The sequence below is a fragment of the Lissotriton vulgaris genome, chromosome 1_1 (assembly GCF_964263255.1).
Source record: "Lissotriton vulgaris chromosome 1_1, aLisVul1.2, whole genome shotgun sequence".
NCBI classification, from domain to species: Eukaryota; Metazoa; Chordata; class Amphibia; order Caudata; family Salamandridae; genus Lissotriton; species Lissotriton vulgaris.
The window spans coordinates 1,889,533,158-1,889,546,826 of record NC_141685.1 but is presented as its reverse complement, the minus strand read 5'-3'; positions in this window follow the sequence as shown (position 1 = coordinate 1,889,546,826).

Sequence of the window (13,669 nt, the reverse complement as noted above, 5' to 3'; positions counted from 1 at the left end):
CCGCCAACCCAGAGGAAAGCACCTGCCCAACAGGCCGCAAACTTCCCATTGTGAGAAGAGAGGACCGGAGCAAACAATACACACCCTCCGCCGTGTCACCCAAGAAAGGCCCTCAACAGTGCCCCAAAGAGACAAGAGCCCATGAAGAGAAATCCAACAAGGCAGCCCACCTAGCAGTACCCCCACCAAGGCATAAGCCCCAACTGCCACCGAGCAGCCCCCGAGGCACCAACCGCCCCAGAAAGGGAATCAAAGGACAAACCGCCAGGAAATGCAACTGCAGGTCCAACACAGACAATCACACAGAGGGATCCTGCATCCCGCAAGAGCAGCCCAGAAATACCCCAACAGACATTCAGAAGCAACTGAACCAGATAGCAGGTGGAAGCTGCAAACCAAACTGCAAGACCAGTGGCAGTAAAGGAGCGCCACAAGGCCCATATACATCTCCCGACCCCAGGACAAGAAGGACCGACTCCATGGACATCACCAGGCACTGAGACACCACCAGCCAGCAGGTAACCACCACCAACAAAGCCAGGAACACCACAGCAAACCTCAGAAAAGACACACCTCTGCCAGAAACTGGGGAAAGGCAAGATTGGCAACCACCTTCCCCACCCCAACAAGCACATGGCCACAGAGCAATGAAGAGGAAGGCCTACAAGCCCGAGTAACCTGAATAGGTCAAAAAGTCCACTGACGTTCCAACCACCAAGGGACCAGGGAACCTAAATGGACCCTAACATGCAGCAGAACATCGTGAAGGTCAACCACTGACAAACTGACCCATCACCACTTCACCTGAAACCAGATCCGGATATAAAAGTAAAAAGCTGCAGGACCATATACAAACCAAAACCTTCGGTAGCAGTTGTAGGATCGGAACCCGTGTCCCAGAGGAGCTGTGCCTCCAGAGGGAGAAGACAGTAGCGCCAGCAATAGCACCTAGGAGTAGCAGAGGCAGTCCAAGAAAACTCACTCATAGAAACACCATGAACACAGAACTAAAGGAGCAGGAGACAGAGACCAGAACCACTAGGCCCCAGTGACTCATCCAGCGTCCAAGAAACACCCCAGACCAAGCAATGCAAGATCTAAGGGACGACCCGGGACCGCCACCCGGACCCACTGCCACAAGAACCAGAACACACACAGGCAAGCGTCCACCCAAACCAGCGCAGATAGGAAAAAAGTATTTGCATGGTTTCAGAATCGAAAATAGCAAAACGCTGTGAGTACAGTAAGGCTGCAGGCAAGGGTATCAGAATGCATACGCCGAGCCCAACAATGTCCCGAAATCCCCCCCAAGAGAGACAGAGCCTCACAGTGTATAGGGAAACGGAAACACTCAGCGGAACCAACAACAGGCAGCCCCACCAAGAGCAGGCTCAAATGTCAGCACAGAACTGCTGGTGTCCATGAGGCACAAACCGCCTCACAGCAAATCAACCACTCGAGGCTCGACAGGCAACCAGAGAACATCACACAAACCCCAGTATTACGGGATGTGTGCAACTGATGCACACAACTGCACCAGCCCCACTACTGCCACAGATTCCAAGGAATCAAGCCTAGACGAGACAAGGGGGAACACGGGCCCATTCTCTTTTCGGCCCTGAGCCCCCTTAACAGACCCCGAGGAAGAGCCAATCTGCCACATCCTCAGCGCGCACAGAAAAGCCTGCCGCACCCAACACACCTCCCCTCCCTCCCCTGGTGTTCCCGCAGAGCAGGGAATTAACCCGGAAGAGGGGAGGCCACAGCAGGGAGCCACCACCCCACTTCTGTTGTACTACAGAGAATACAGTGCCAGACACGCACTCTTTCATCTTAAATGCGCATCATAACGCTAGCGCGATGTTTGCAGGCACATTGTTTTATTCGAGTTTGGCACTGCTGCAACAGCAAACACACACTATCGGTGTTAGTTATCTGCGCATGCGCAGAACGTCCGAATTGATACACGGCGCTTGCGCGTGCAGATTCCAAACTCTCTCTGTACACGCGCATGCGCCTTTACATGTCCTGACACAGCGCTACACTCTTAGCGCATGCGCAGTAACATCTCTTTAGAACACTAATCTTCAGCGCATGCGCGCTTACATTCCAATATCTCGCAATAGCGCTAAATCTTAGCGCATGCGCGGCTTACCCGAGCTTCCACCCTTAGCACTGGCCGGTTAGTGTAGACCAATGGGGCGGTCATTTACATAAAAAAACGCCGATTTTCGCACGTTTTTGACGACATTAACCAATTAGAGGGTGTATTTAACCCAGGATATCACAGTTGATTTCACCTCCACTCCTGCTTGGACGCTGGCCATAGGGGTACCGACGGACAGGTATGAATCTAGCTGACCATGATACTCTGCAACTTGTAGTATTAAGCTATGTCATTCTAAATTAACTTGAAACTGTGCAGTTCACTGCATGCTAGTCTGTTAGTCTCACTGCCAGCAAATTAGCCTTTTTGCTCCCTCCTATTTTTCTGCATGAGGGTCCAGCTTACATCTGTAGCCCATCCACAGAACCCACGTTTTACATTAAGTTCTATTCCCTAGCCAAGTCACCTACCATGTGTCTTTGTCTGGGTTGAGTCTCGTTTTAGTCAACTAGTTTTTAGTTAGTGTTTAAATACATATATATGGACGAGTTGAGCACATATACTCTGTACCTCAATAGATCAGTTCATTAGAGGTCATTATACTTTTCCATCCCTAACAGAGCGGGGCCTCCTTCTTTCCCGAGTGGGTGCCGGGTGAGGTGAGGCATTTTCCCAGAGATTGCTGGGTGAGTAGAACATAAATTTACGAGCTATGTGTAGCCAATTTGTTTATAAATCAGAAGACATATGTAGTTTCTGAAGGGCTGAGAAAAGTCTTCTGCAGCCATTGCTTATTCTTAGTTGTGTTGTGTCTTTTTGAAGTGCCACTTCTTCACCAATTGCCTCTCACTTTTCATTTAGGAAAATCCGGACTAATTGGATGACTACCAAAGAAAACTTTGGGCTCAAAGATCCGGTAGGACTAATCCAATATGTTAATCACACCACTTGTTTCTAATAGTGCAGATGCATAAACATCTCTAGGTCCTGAAGAAAGCTCGGACCAGTTGTCCAACGAGCTGAAACATGTCGACCACTACGCATTACGCCGTGATATAGTCATTTTTTAAAACTATAGGCGTTGTTTTTACCCTTGACCCTGGACAATGCTGAATAAACATATTTTTTGTCACAGGAGTCAATTTTAAAATCACCCTTATCTTTTGTTTTCACTAGCACTGCACCCCATTGGTCCTACCTCTGCAATACTTGGGTTAAGAAGACCACCTTCCAGAACCTATCTCCGCATCATTACTAGATGCATCAGGAGAAAATCTTGGTTCATGGTCCATATCCCACATGACGACACTCCACCAATAAGGGTGGGCTGATGGGACTTTTTCTAACCTAGTATTGCCATTGGGAGGTCAGTTTGGTGTAGTGGTATCCTTGGCACGACACAACTCTTAGTTTAGCAACTTGACCAGGTACCTCTTGTTTGTTTATTTAGCCACCACCCCACACCAGGAAGTCCAGACCCCCAACCCCATGGTCCCGCTAAAGCAGGGACTCAAACATACCTGAACTCCAAAGGCACGTAGGGGAAACAAACGGCCGCCAAGCAGACCGCTCCACACTCACCTTGCTCAGGAAGTAAACTTTGCAGAAAAAACAAACAGGATATGGATGGGCGGGTCACTTGATTATATGCCTCAGGGCGTGGTTGTGGCCTTGAGGGAAGGGATGGGTTTTTAGTTGCTTGGGAGTTTCTGGTGGGAGGAGCTATGCTCATGTAGTTAGGACTGGGACTGGGAGGGCTGACAAGGAGGTAATGAGCCCCCACAACACAACCGATCCAGGGTGAATCCCTGCAGAACTCAGCAGCTATTATGGCCCTCACGAAGGGCCCAGCTCAGCCCCAGAGCCGATAATAAGAATGCCGCTGGGCCCAGGATGGGCTGTACCGTGCTCACCTCCTCTCTCTGGTTCCGGGAACAGTCCATGATGCGAGCTGCCCCTGGATCTCCAGCTGGCGCTCCATCCACAGCAAGGCCCTAGGCATTTTCCACGCTGACGCCCGTGGTCAGAGCAGTCCCTCACTAGTAGGAAGGCTCGCACCAGTCCTCAAAGGCCTCTCAGGGATGGTTTCTTGCAGGAAGTTTGAGGAAACCAGGCACCCCATAGCATACAGAGCGTACTGTAGCACTCTGCGACGCTCTTAATGGTGCGACTAAAAAGGATTCTCCAGGATAGATGAGATGGCCAAAAGAGCTCACCTAAATGGCACACATCTTGAGGCCAGCCAAGCTCCACCCCCTTTTAGGTGCTATACTTACTTTAATTCATTGAAATTGTATATCGCTTGTTCTACTAATTGGTTTTTGTCATTTTGTTGTCAAATTATTTAATACATTTGAACCTATTTTTCTAAATTGGTGTGAGATTTTTCTTTTGTTGTGTTTTTACCTTTATTATTGTTTATGTGCTGCATAAATACTTTACACATTACCTCTAAACAAAGCTGTACTGCTTTTGTGCCACGTTACCAGAGGGTTCAGCACAGGTTAATTTAGTGACCGTTTGAGGCTCACCCTGACAAGTACTGTGGCTGTTGTTTTTTCGAAGGGTTCTTACCCCCTCATACAACAACACAATGTCTCACAACTATGGAACAAAAGTATGGATATTGTAAACAAACTCTAACATCCTGGTTGGCGCCATGCTCTGAGCTGTACCTAGGTCTTGTTATCCTTCCCATTCTTTCACTGATCTGTGACAAAACGGAGTTATAAACATCCACGTTTGGGACAAAATAACCAAGGCAAAGCTACAGAAAACACTTTGTGGGGAAATATTACTTCTTTAAAGTATAGTGACTTTGTCCAGCATAAAAAGTACTTTTAAATTCTCCAAGATCACGTTTAACATTTTCCAAACGTGCCTCAAAGATGTCACAGATGAACTTTGAAATACATGCATCAAAGGGTTTTGCCCATTCTGTGTCTATGGGAAAATGTGTTCATGCATATGGCCCTTAGAGAATATTTCACAGAAGAAAGCATAAACGTATTCAGCAGAACCTGCAAACTAAGCTGTTTTCCTCTACACACACATACATTTTGTCATTCCAAAATGTCCCCTATTTTTGCAAGACAATATGTAGGAGACTGTCAAAGATCCACTGAGCATATGGATAGCAGGAACCATCATGAAATCTCAATGTATCAGATGAAGCAGATGCCTCTTGCTATCGGGCTCTCTAAATGGGTCTGAAAGCCAGGAAATCTGCCTCACTAAAAACAAATCGAGAATTTCTAAGGTGGACCTTGTTGCCTTTGCTCTACCCAACTTAAACGATCAATTATTAAGGATATTATTTTCTAAGGTTTATTATAAGGAAGCCCTACTACTTATTCGACAGCACTTCAGTATTGTAGAAATGAAAGTTCCCTTTCAGCACTATCCTGGTACTGATGCATATTACGACATAAGAATGGAAAGCGAAGCTGTAATAAAAAGCAATTCCCTTGCCGTATACTACCAGTAAGTGCATCCTTGTAAATAAATGATTCATGCCAGTTCAATTACAAGATAATAGTTGCGTGTCTAGAAATGCTAAATACACAGACACAAAGGGAAAGCTGTGACAAAAATCCGTAAAGCTGTATTTCCAGACCACCCTTTCAGCTCACCGATTATTATGCACTTGCCAAAATTTGAATCTGGTCTAAATATGGGGAAAGGGCAACCTTTGTGTTGTATTGGGAACACCCCTAGTTGTTTCTAGATTTTGTACAATCTGAAGAGCATAACTAACATGTTATAAATACTAGTCACTTTGCCAAATGTGTAGTTTGTGTTACAAAATATTTTTTCGATGTCAGTTGTGAAGCGATTCATAATAAATGATTGCTACTTAAAAGCAAATATTTATATATTTCAAATCTCCTGTTAAAACCAATTACTGCACATTCAAAATGTTTTCAATATACATATTTGAAGCTGGTTTTTAAGTGAAAGAGACCAAGCAATCTGGAAATATCAGCTCTCGCTGGACCTTAGCCAGTGCTTAAATTGAGCGGGTGGTTTCTGGTGTCCGGCACTGGTACTTTATTGTCAACACTGGCTCTTACAACACAACAGCCTGCAGCGCGGTGATGCTGTTTGTCTTATTTTGGGAGGAGCACAACAACAGTTTTTTAGTAATTAAATATACATTTCAAACACTACTGCCTGCCACGAAGCTATTAGAATAGCTTGGGCGGCATGAATTAGTCATTTTTAATGTATATTTAATGTCTGAATTGTCACACCTGTAAGAGGGTGATGGCTAGTTGTGATGGGACTGTTAGTGGCAGTGCTAGTGGGGACAACGACTGGTGCAAGCTTCAGAGGCCTCCCGACTAGGGCCCTGGCCCATATTTATTTATTTATTCTAAATTAAATACTGTCCTAAGCACAGCAGGGCCACCAGCGGAACTGCCATTCATTAACACTAGAGAGGCCGGTATTGTTTCCTTCCATGGGTACTTAGCACTGCTTGTTGCCAATTTGTTAAATCTAATTCATGCATAGCAAGGATGATTTTGAGGTAAATAACGCATATGCCATGTAGTCTGGATGGGTTGTAGCTCTCAATCTCTAACAGGTAAATTGTATGTTGAAATTCCAGAATCTCAAAGCATTCTCCAAAAAGCAGTAAACATAGCATTGGTTGCACCCCATATACCATACACATGGGGTATATCAACCTAGCCACTCTTATAATACAAACATTGGTCAATGTCCAATGTAAACTTTTGGCTGTAGAACAACTGACTAATTATTGGTTTAAATATCCCCATCTGTAGAGAGAAGATTCTGTAAGAGAAATAAAAGTAATATGCAAACATTTGAGGAAACTGCAATTCAAACTAAACCCAATGTTAACGATTTGGATACAATACGCAAAATATCGACCCTGCATCAAAAAGAGCAAGACAGATATTGCTACTTGAAAAAAACAGCATATTACTAAACCAAAGATCATTCGTTTCCTGGCCAGGTTTCATGACAGCCATGCCCTAATTAGAATGGCTCTGACAAGGAACCGGTATTCCCTTAAAAAAGACAGTTACAGAGGTGATATATGCAACGAGCGTAAAAACCCCTTAACATTTCAAATGAGGACTCTGCTTTCTACCAGATCAGAGACTCCATGAACGGGAATAGTACCTTTATTGCCTATAGAACCACCTGCTCTTTCAAATGATCTAACAATGCGAGCACAATCAGACTCTTAATATTAAGATTCCAGTAACATTCATAAAAAGGGCATCTAATTCTCACTGGTAGATCAGTATAATGAATTCCATAAACATGATAAAAATATTCTCCTTCTATGTTTGTAGAAAGAAATAGTCAAACCAACGACAGGAGGCATAGAAGAATGAAACTTCGAGAGAAAAGCTTGATTTTTTACACTGTCTACACTTGGATTTAGCAATGACGCTGCAATGCAAATTTGATGTTAGCAACAACGTTTTTTCCGCTCTTGTATATTCACAGGACTTCAGTTTTCAGGCTAGTCCTTGAACATAATTCAAATGTTTTGTCTGTTGTGTTAGCTACATTCCAATTCTAACTTTGATCTTTTTAATTCCATTTTGAGCCAATATATTTAATGCACGGTATGCTGAAAGGTATGCTGAACAAATCCTTTCAAATTACTTACTGTATGTCACACTATAACATAGATCAATGTTTATTTGTAAAAAAAATAATCACGCAGCAGGTGTTATTTTTTTGAACCACTATAGTTCAGTTAAAGAAAACTCGGTTGGCAGAAGGTCACAGTCTCATGTGGTACAAAAAACATAACTGCTGCATGATTATTTTTTTTTACAAATAAACATTGGTGTATGTTATAGTGTGACATACAGTAAGTAAGTTGAAAGGATTTGCTCAGCATACCGTGCTCCAACTTTTCACCCCTCATGGAAAAGACAACGGAGCACGGACCTCAAGTAAGTGCAGACTTTCAATGTGTATATAACGTTACCAAGGCGAGTGTTTCGCCGAAACGCGTTGGGGTTTTTTCCTTGTCCGAAATCACGATGCTGCATTTGAAAAAATAAACTCAATCGAAATGCGCAAAAAGTAATTGGAGTGATCGTTTTTCTATCGAACGTGAGTGCATTTGCGTAGCGGTGACTACGCGCTGTGGACCAGAATATATATATAAGAATGTGCTCTATTTTTGATCTCAGATACTTAGGAATTGCACGTATCTTGCCACATTATTAATGAGATACAGACCCACTCCAAGATGGGGGACATGTATCAATTTTCGTGTCCTACTTCTATGTTTAGCTGTGATTACACGTGATGGTTTAAATGCATTGTGTTTGCCGCGTTATCCGTCTCATTACTGAGGAAGGCCGAGTGCCGAAAGCGCGTTTTGTGAGAGAATAAACATCTGTGAACTTACCCTGAGAGTGCTGCTTCCTGATTTCCCGTTCGATTGCGGGGAGGGACTCTGGAGCCGATATTGTTGTCGGGTGCACCCCCGACTGGCAGGCAACAGCCTAGGAGTGCGACAGGCAGGTGCAAGTGGAGCGTCAATATATATATATGTATATATATATATATATATATATATATATATATATATATATATATATATATATATATATATATATATATATATATATATATATATATACTGTGCAACTTATCAACAGCAATGTAGAACTATGGCACTTGCCCTATATACATATCTCCCTGGAAAGCCTAAAAGTCTTAAAACATCAGTGACATCACACAACCATAACAACCCAAATTGATCGTCAGCGCAAAATCCAAATGACTAGCGATGAATTAACATACATCCTATTCGCTTTATTTATTGTTACTGACTCATTCTCTGCATAACTGTTATGATATCAATTTTATGTCAGACTTCTCACACTCCATCTCACTTGAGGCAGGCGCGCAACGCCCATAGGGCTAAAAGGGCTTTAACCCTCCCCCGTTGTGTGTCTCAGCCCGGGCTGCTGCAGCTCGAGCGGCTGTGGGCTTGGCTGGGGAGTGTCTGGAGTCTTATGTCCTGCAAACCTACGTTTTTCTCAGGTCTTTAAAGACCATGTGGCTATTTACATACCTTTATTAACTGGTCACCGAGGCTTAGTTTCTTTTCTGGTTTTAGTACCACCTGGGACCCCACTCTTCCTATTCCTTACATCAGAATTTTACATTTACTGCTGTCGTGTGAGAATGCATTTCATGAAAATAAATATAAAGTAGGGTTGCCAAAAGAAAACTGCCAGCCATGTGTAGTTTAAAGAGCCTTTAAAGACCTCGTCTTGACACAAAATAGAGTTCTGAATAAAAAGTATGTATTAATTTGTATTGTGACTTTTCTCTCTTTGTTCCCTTTAATTATCAGTCATGGATCATTCAGGCAGCCCTAGAACACAACTAAAAATACTTTCTAGTTATTTTTGCTGTGCAAAGTATACACAGATAAATGCCTACAATATAGCTTTAGGTGACTGCTTATTTCTGTACCGCCCACAACATCAAAATATTGAGTTGGCAACCCTAATCATAAGACTGGAAGATTGTTGCAGGAGCAGCACATTATTTATTTCCTTCACCTTTGATCCCTGATTAATGCCATAAAAGCAATAGTTTAACTTATATCTGACAGACTACGCCGCCGTCAATAACAGCTGAGTAACTTCAAGAGACTGGGAATGTACCCTGCATTCAGACAATTCACTCTTCATTCTCGCCCTTCACTTTCATGTTCACCCTGCACTCACAGCAAACACAATACACTCACACTGATCACCATGCACTTACACCATTCACCCGCTCACCCTGCACTCACAGTGAACACTCTGCACTCACAATGCACTTGTGATGTTCACCCTGTACCTCATCCTACAGTCACACAATCAGACTAACCACTCTGCACTCATGTGACACTTCACTCACCTGTATCCCTCATGCTCTATCTGCAATCTCACTCAAACAAGCCCATCACTAACAATGCATTCATTCATCCCACTCTGCACTTACATCCTCACCCAAATTCATATGGTCACCTCACTCACCCTGCAGTCACTCCTCTTACTCTACTCTCACACTGTTGCATTGCTCATCTTGCACTCACATGAGCACTCCTTCCTCCCACACAGCGCAGAGGGTTAATGTGACAACTACAAAGAACGGATACCATGCCCATCACAGAACTGAGTGTGAGTAAACTATGAGTAGCGCTATCAAAAAAATTAAATGTTATCAGAAAAGTGCTAAAGAGAGAGGAGGTGAATTGTTGGTGAGTGGTAGTGAGGGAACTCATGGAGAAGCGGAAATGCGGAGGCGGTGCCAAAAAAAAGACTGTTGCACCTTGTTATGGTCAGCCCCGGCTGGGAGTGTTAGCCCAGGCCCCCAAAGTTTGGGTCTAGTTGCGCCCCTGACTTGAGTGCAATGTTTATTTTAGGTACTGTACACTATTATGCTTTTTACTAGCATTTTTCTGTATGCCACAACAGATTCCACAATTGTATTTGCAGCCTCCACAAGACTCAAATGCAAGATGTGGGTAAAACACGCATCAGTAATGAACAATACTTATTTTCTATTTTCATCAAGTTCGATATAATTAAAGTAAAACACTGCAGGGGAATAAAAAAAACCTTGTAGCTTTGCATTCTAAGGTTTTGCACTCCGTATTGCGAAATCTTTATCATCTTCTTTGCAGGCAAAAAGGTGACCCTTCAGCCAGGAAATCAAATTTCGTAGGCATTGCAGGAGTACCTTTCCGATCATGGTCTCCTGTATATATAGTATGTCATGGTTTTAATTAAAAATAAGCTTAATTCCAAGAGATGAATTTAAGTTCAAGTCATTTTGCTTTCAACTGCCTTTTCTTGTGAGGTTAAAAGACATTCAAATTATGAGCAGGAGATATGAATCACAAAGGGATTTTTGCAATACATACCATAATAAAATAATAAGCCATGTCTTATCATTGGTCCAAATTTTTTTCAAGGGTTTAGTTCATCTCTATTGGCAGCAGACTGACTGGATCTAGCTGCAACGAGACTGGAATAGCAGAAGAGAGTAGGGACAAAGTTCTACCTTGCGTTAAGACATTCTTTTTCCTAAAAGGTTCCTAGGATGCTATCCTCCTATCCAAAAAGTAGCAGGAAATTAATTTGCTTGTTTATTTCAATAAGGTGCCAGGACAAAGGTTTCAACTGTGGTGAGAGAGTTCTACAAAAATGCCTAACTTCATCCATATAATTTTCTGTACAGATTCCAAAGATCTCAGGTGGTCTACCCTTCTTTAAACCTATCACCGCAGACCTGGCACAAGGGAAAGAGCCTTTTAAACACCAAGTTACCACCATAAAAGAAGACATAGTATTCAATGCCAAATAAAGAACATGAATGCGGCTGTTCTGAATTTTCTTACAAATGATTAACACATAGTATGCAAGGTGCCCAACTTTGTCCATGTTTTCCCACTACTCCCGGAGCACTTTCAGTCATTTAAGAGTTTTTGCTCTTACTGGACTTTTCAAGAAGTCAGAAGAGGACACAGCCCTCCCTCTCAACTGTGAAGCAAACACAAATGGAGAAACTCTGCCTTTACCTGAACTACAAATAATGACTGACTGGTGATACAAATTTCAGTTGCAAAGCAACTATTGTTGGCTGCACTGCTCTACCACCCCGCATAAATGTGACATGGACTGGATGTGCTTCAGGTACAATAATCGTTCAGTGGGTCTGTGCAGTGTGTGCTGCATTTATCGACTTTACAAGGGTACGTAGATGCATTATGAAGAGCCAGCACAGTGACAGGTAGGGGTCTGAAAGGGGCATGCTGGAGAGTGCTACTTGTTATACGCAATGGGCAGGCAGAATACAAGCAGTAGAGTATAGAGACCAAAAGGTTATCATAAGAGCACACCATATAGATATTTATTGGAGGTCTGTCCTGATGGAGTGGATTTGATGCTGCACATAAGAGCAACTTGACTCCTTGGGGTTGATTATGAATTAGGATGAACCATATTGGGAGTACACAGTCCCCTTCATAATCTATTGTATTTGTTAGACCTGACAGCCTTAGGGTGGTCTTCCCCAAACCTTTCACCTGTTTCGCACACCTTTATGCTGATTTCATTTTGTTGGCATCAGAGCACCTTAGCCCTGCCAGCCATTGCTAAAGTGCATGCACTTCTCCCCTAAAACATTGTGTGATTGCCTAACCACAATTGGCATATTTATCTTTAAGTCCCTAGTACAGTGCAGTACATTTGCCCATGGCCTATACATTAAATCCTTAGAGTTGGTCTGCAGCACTGATTGAGCCACCCACATAAGAAGCACTTTAAACATGTGTCAGTACTGCAACTGTAGAGTCAGTGTGTGCAGTTTTACTGCCCTGTGAACTTGCTATTTAAAACCCCTTGCCATGATTTAAACTCCCCTTTATTTACATATAAGTCACCCCAAAAGTAGGCCCTAGGTAGCTCATAGGCTATGGTGCTGTGCAATTGAGCAGGACATGTACTTTTAAGTTTTACATGCCCTGGTATTGAAAAACACCCAAATATGTTTTTCACTACTGTGAGGCCTACCCCTCCCATAGGTTAACATTAGGAGTTCCTTATTACACTTATAAGCTGTAATTCCTGATTGATAAGGAGTAGCCTTGAGGCAACTGTCCTCTGCCTTTTGGGGATTCAATTGTCTCACTTGTTGGTATTGTGGACACAATATATTTCAAAAGGACTCTATTTTAGACCTTTAAGGTTTTTCATCTCAAGTGGGATTCTCTTAAGTGAATATTCTCTGAAACTGCTCTGTTTAATCAACTCACATATTTAGGGTACAACCCTAATTTACCCCCTCATGTATCCAAAGGTGTTTTTGGAACAACAGGGAGAAGGCCAGACTCTTGGTTATGGACCAGCTGTTCGAGGGAGAACTCCTCGCCTTCTTTGAGACTCTGCAGCAGTATCTTTCTCTTCCTCGTCCAGCTTTTTTAGACATCTGCAAGTATGACACTTTATTTCTAGTCTTACTGAAGGAGAGATTCTCTGCTCTGATAATCCCTTTTTGCTTTGGCTATGAAAGCACCAGTGAAGAGAAATATTGGTCTTGACTATAATGTAAATGTATTTTTCTTCTTGAACTCATGCAGCTGATCCCTTCCAGCTGTAAACGGCAAAATGGAGTAAGCTCTTGAGGTGCTAGGTAACAAGTGGGGATTTGTGGTTTAATAATCTTCTGGTACAAATGGCCTTGAATGTGTAAGGTATTTAACGTATATACAATTTTTACTACACTTCTTATCAACCCAGGTCATAAAGCTTTACTCTTTACGCTGATGATTGTTGCTTTCGTTGGGGGCATGAGGGGGCAGATGTGGTACATGTTTTGCTTCTTGTCCTACCCTTTGTTTATTTTGGGCTTTTGTTTAGGACTCAAACCTGATCATGTTGGGGCACTCACTAGGCATCTCTCTACACTAGACAGGTCTATATTTTTTTCTATCTCCTTAGCTTCACTACTGTTGGCACAAGCTTGGCTCTCTAGCTGCACCTCGAGCCCTCGGAA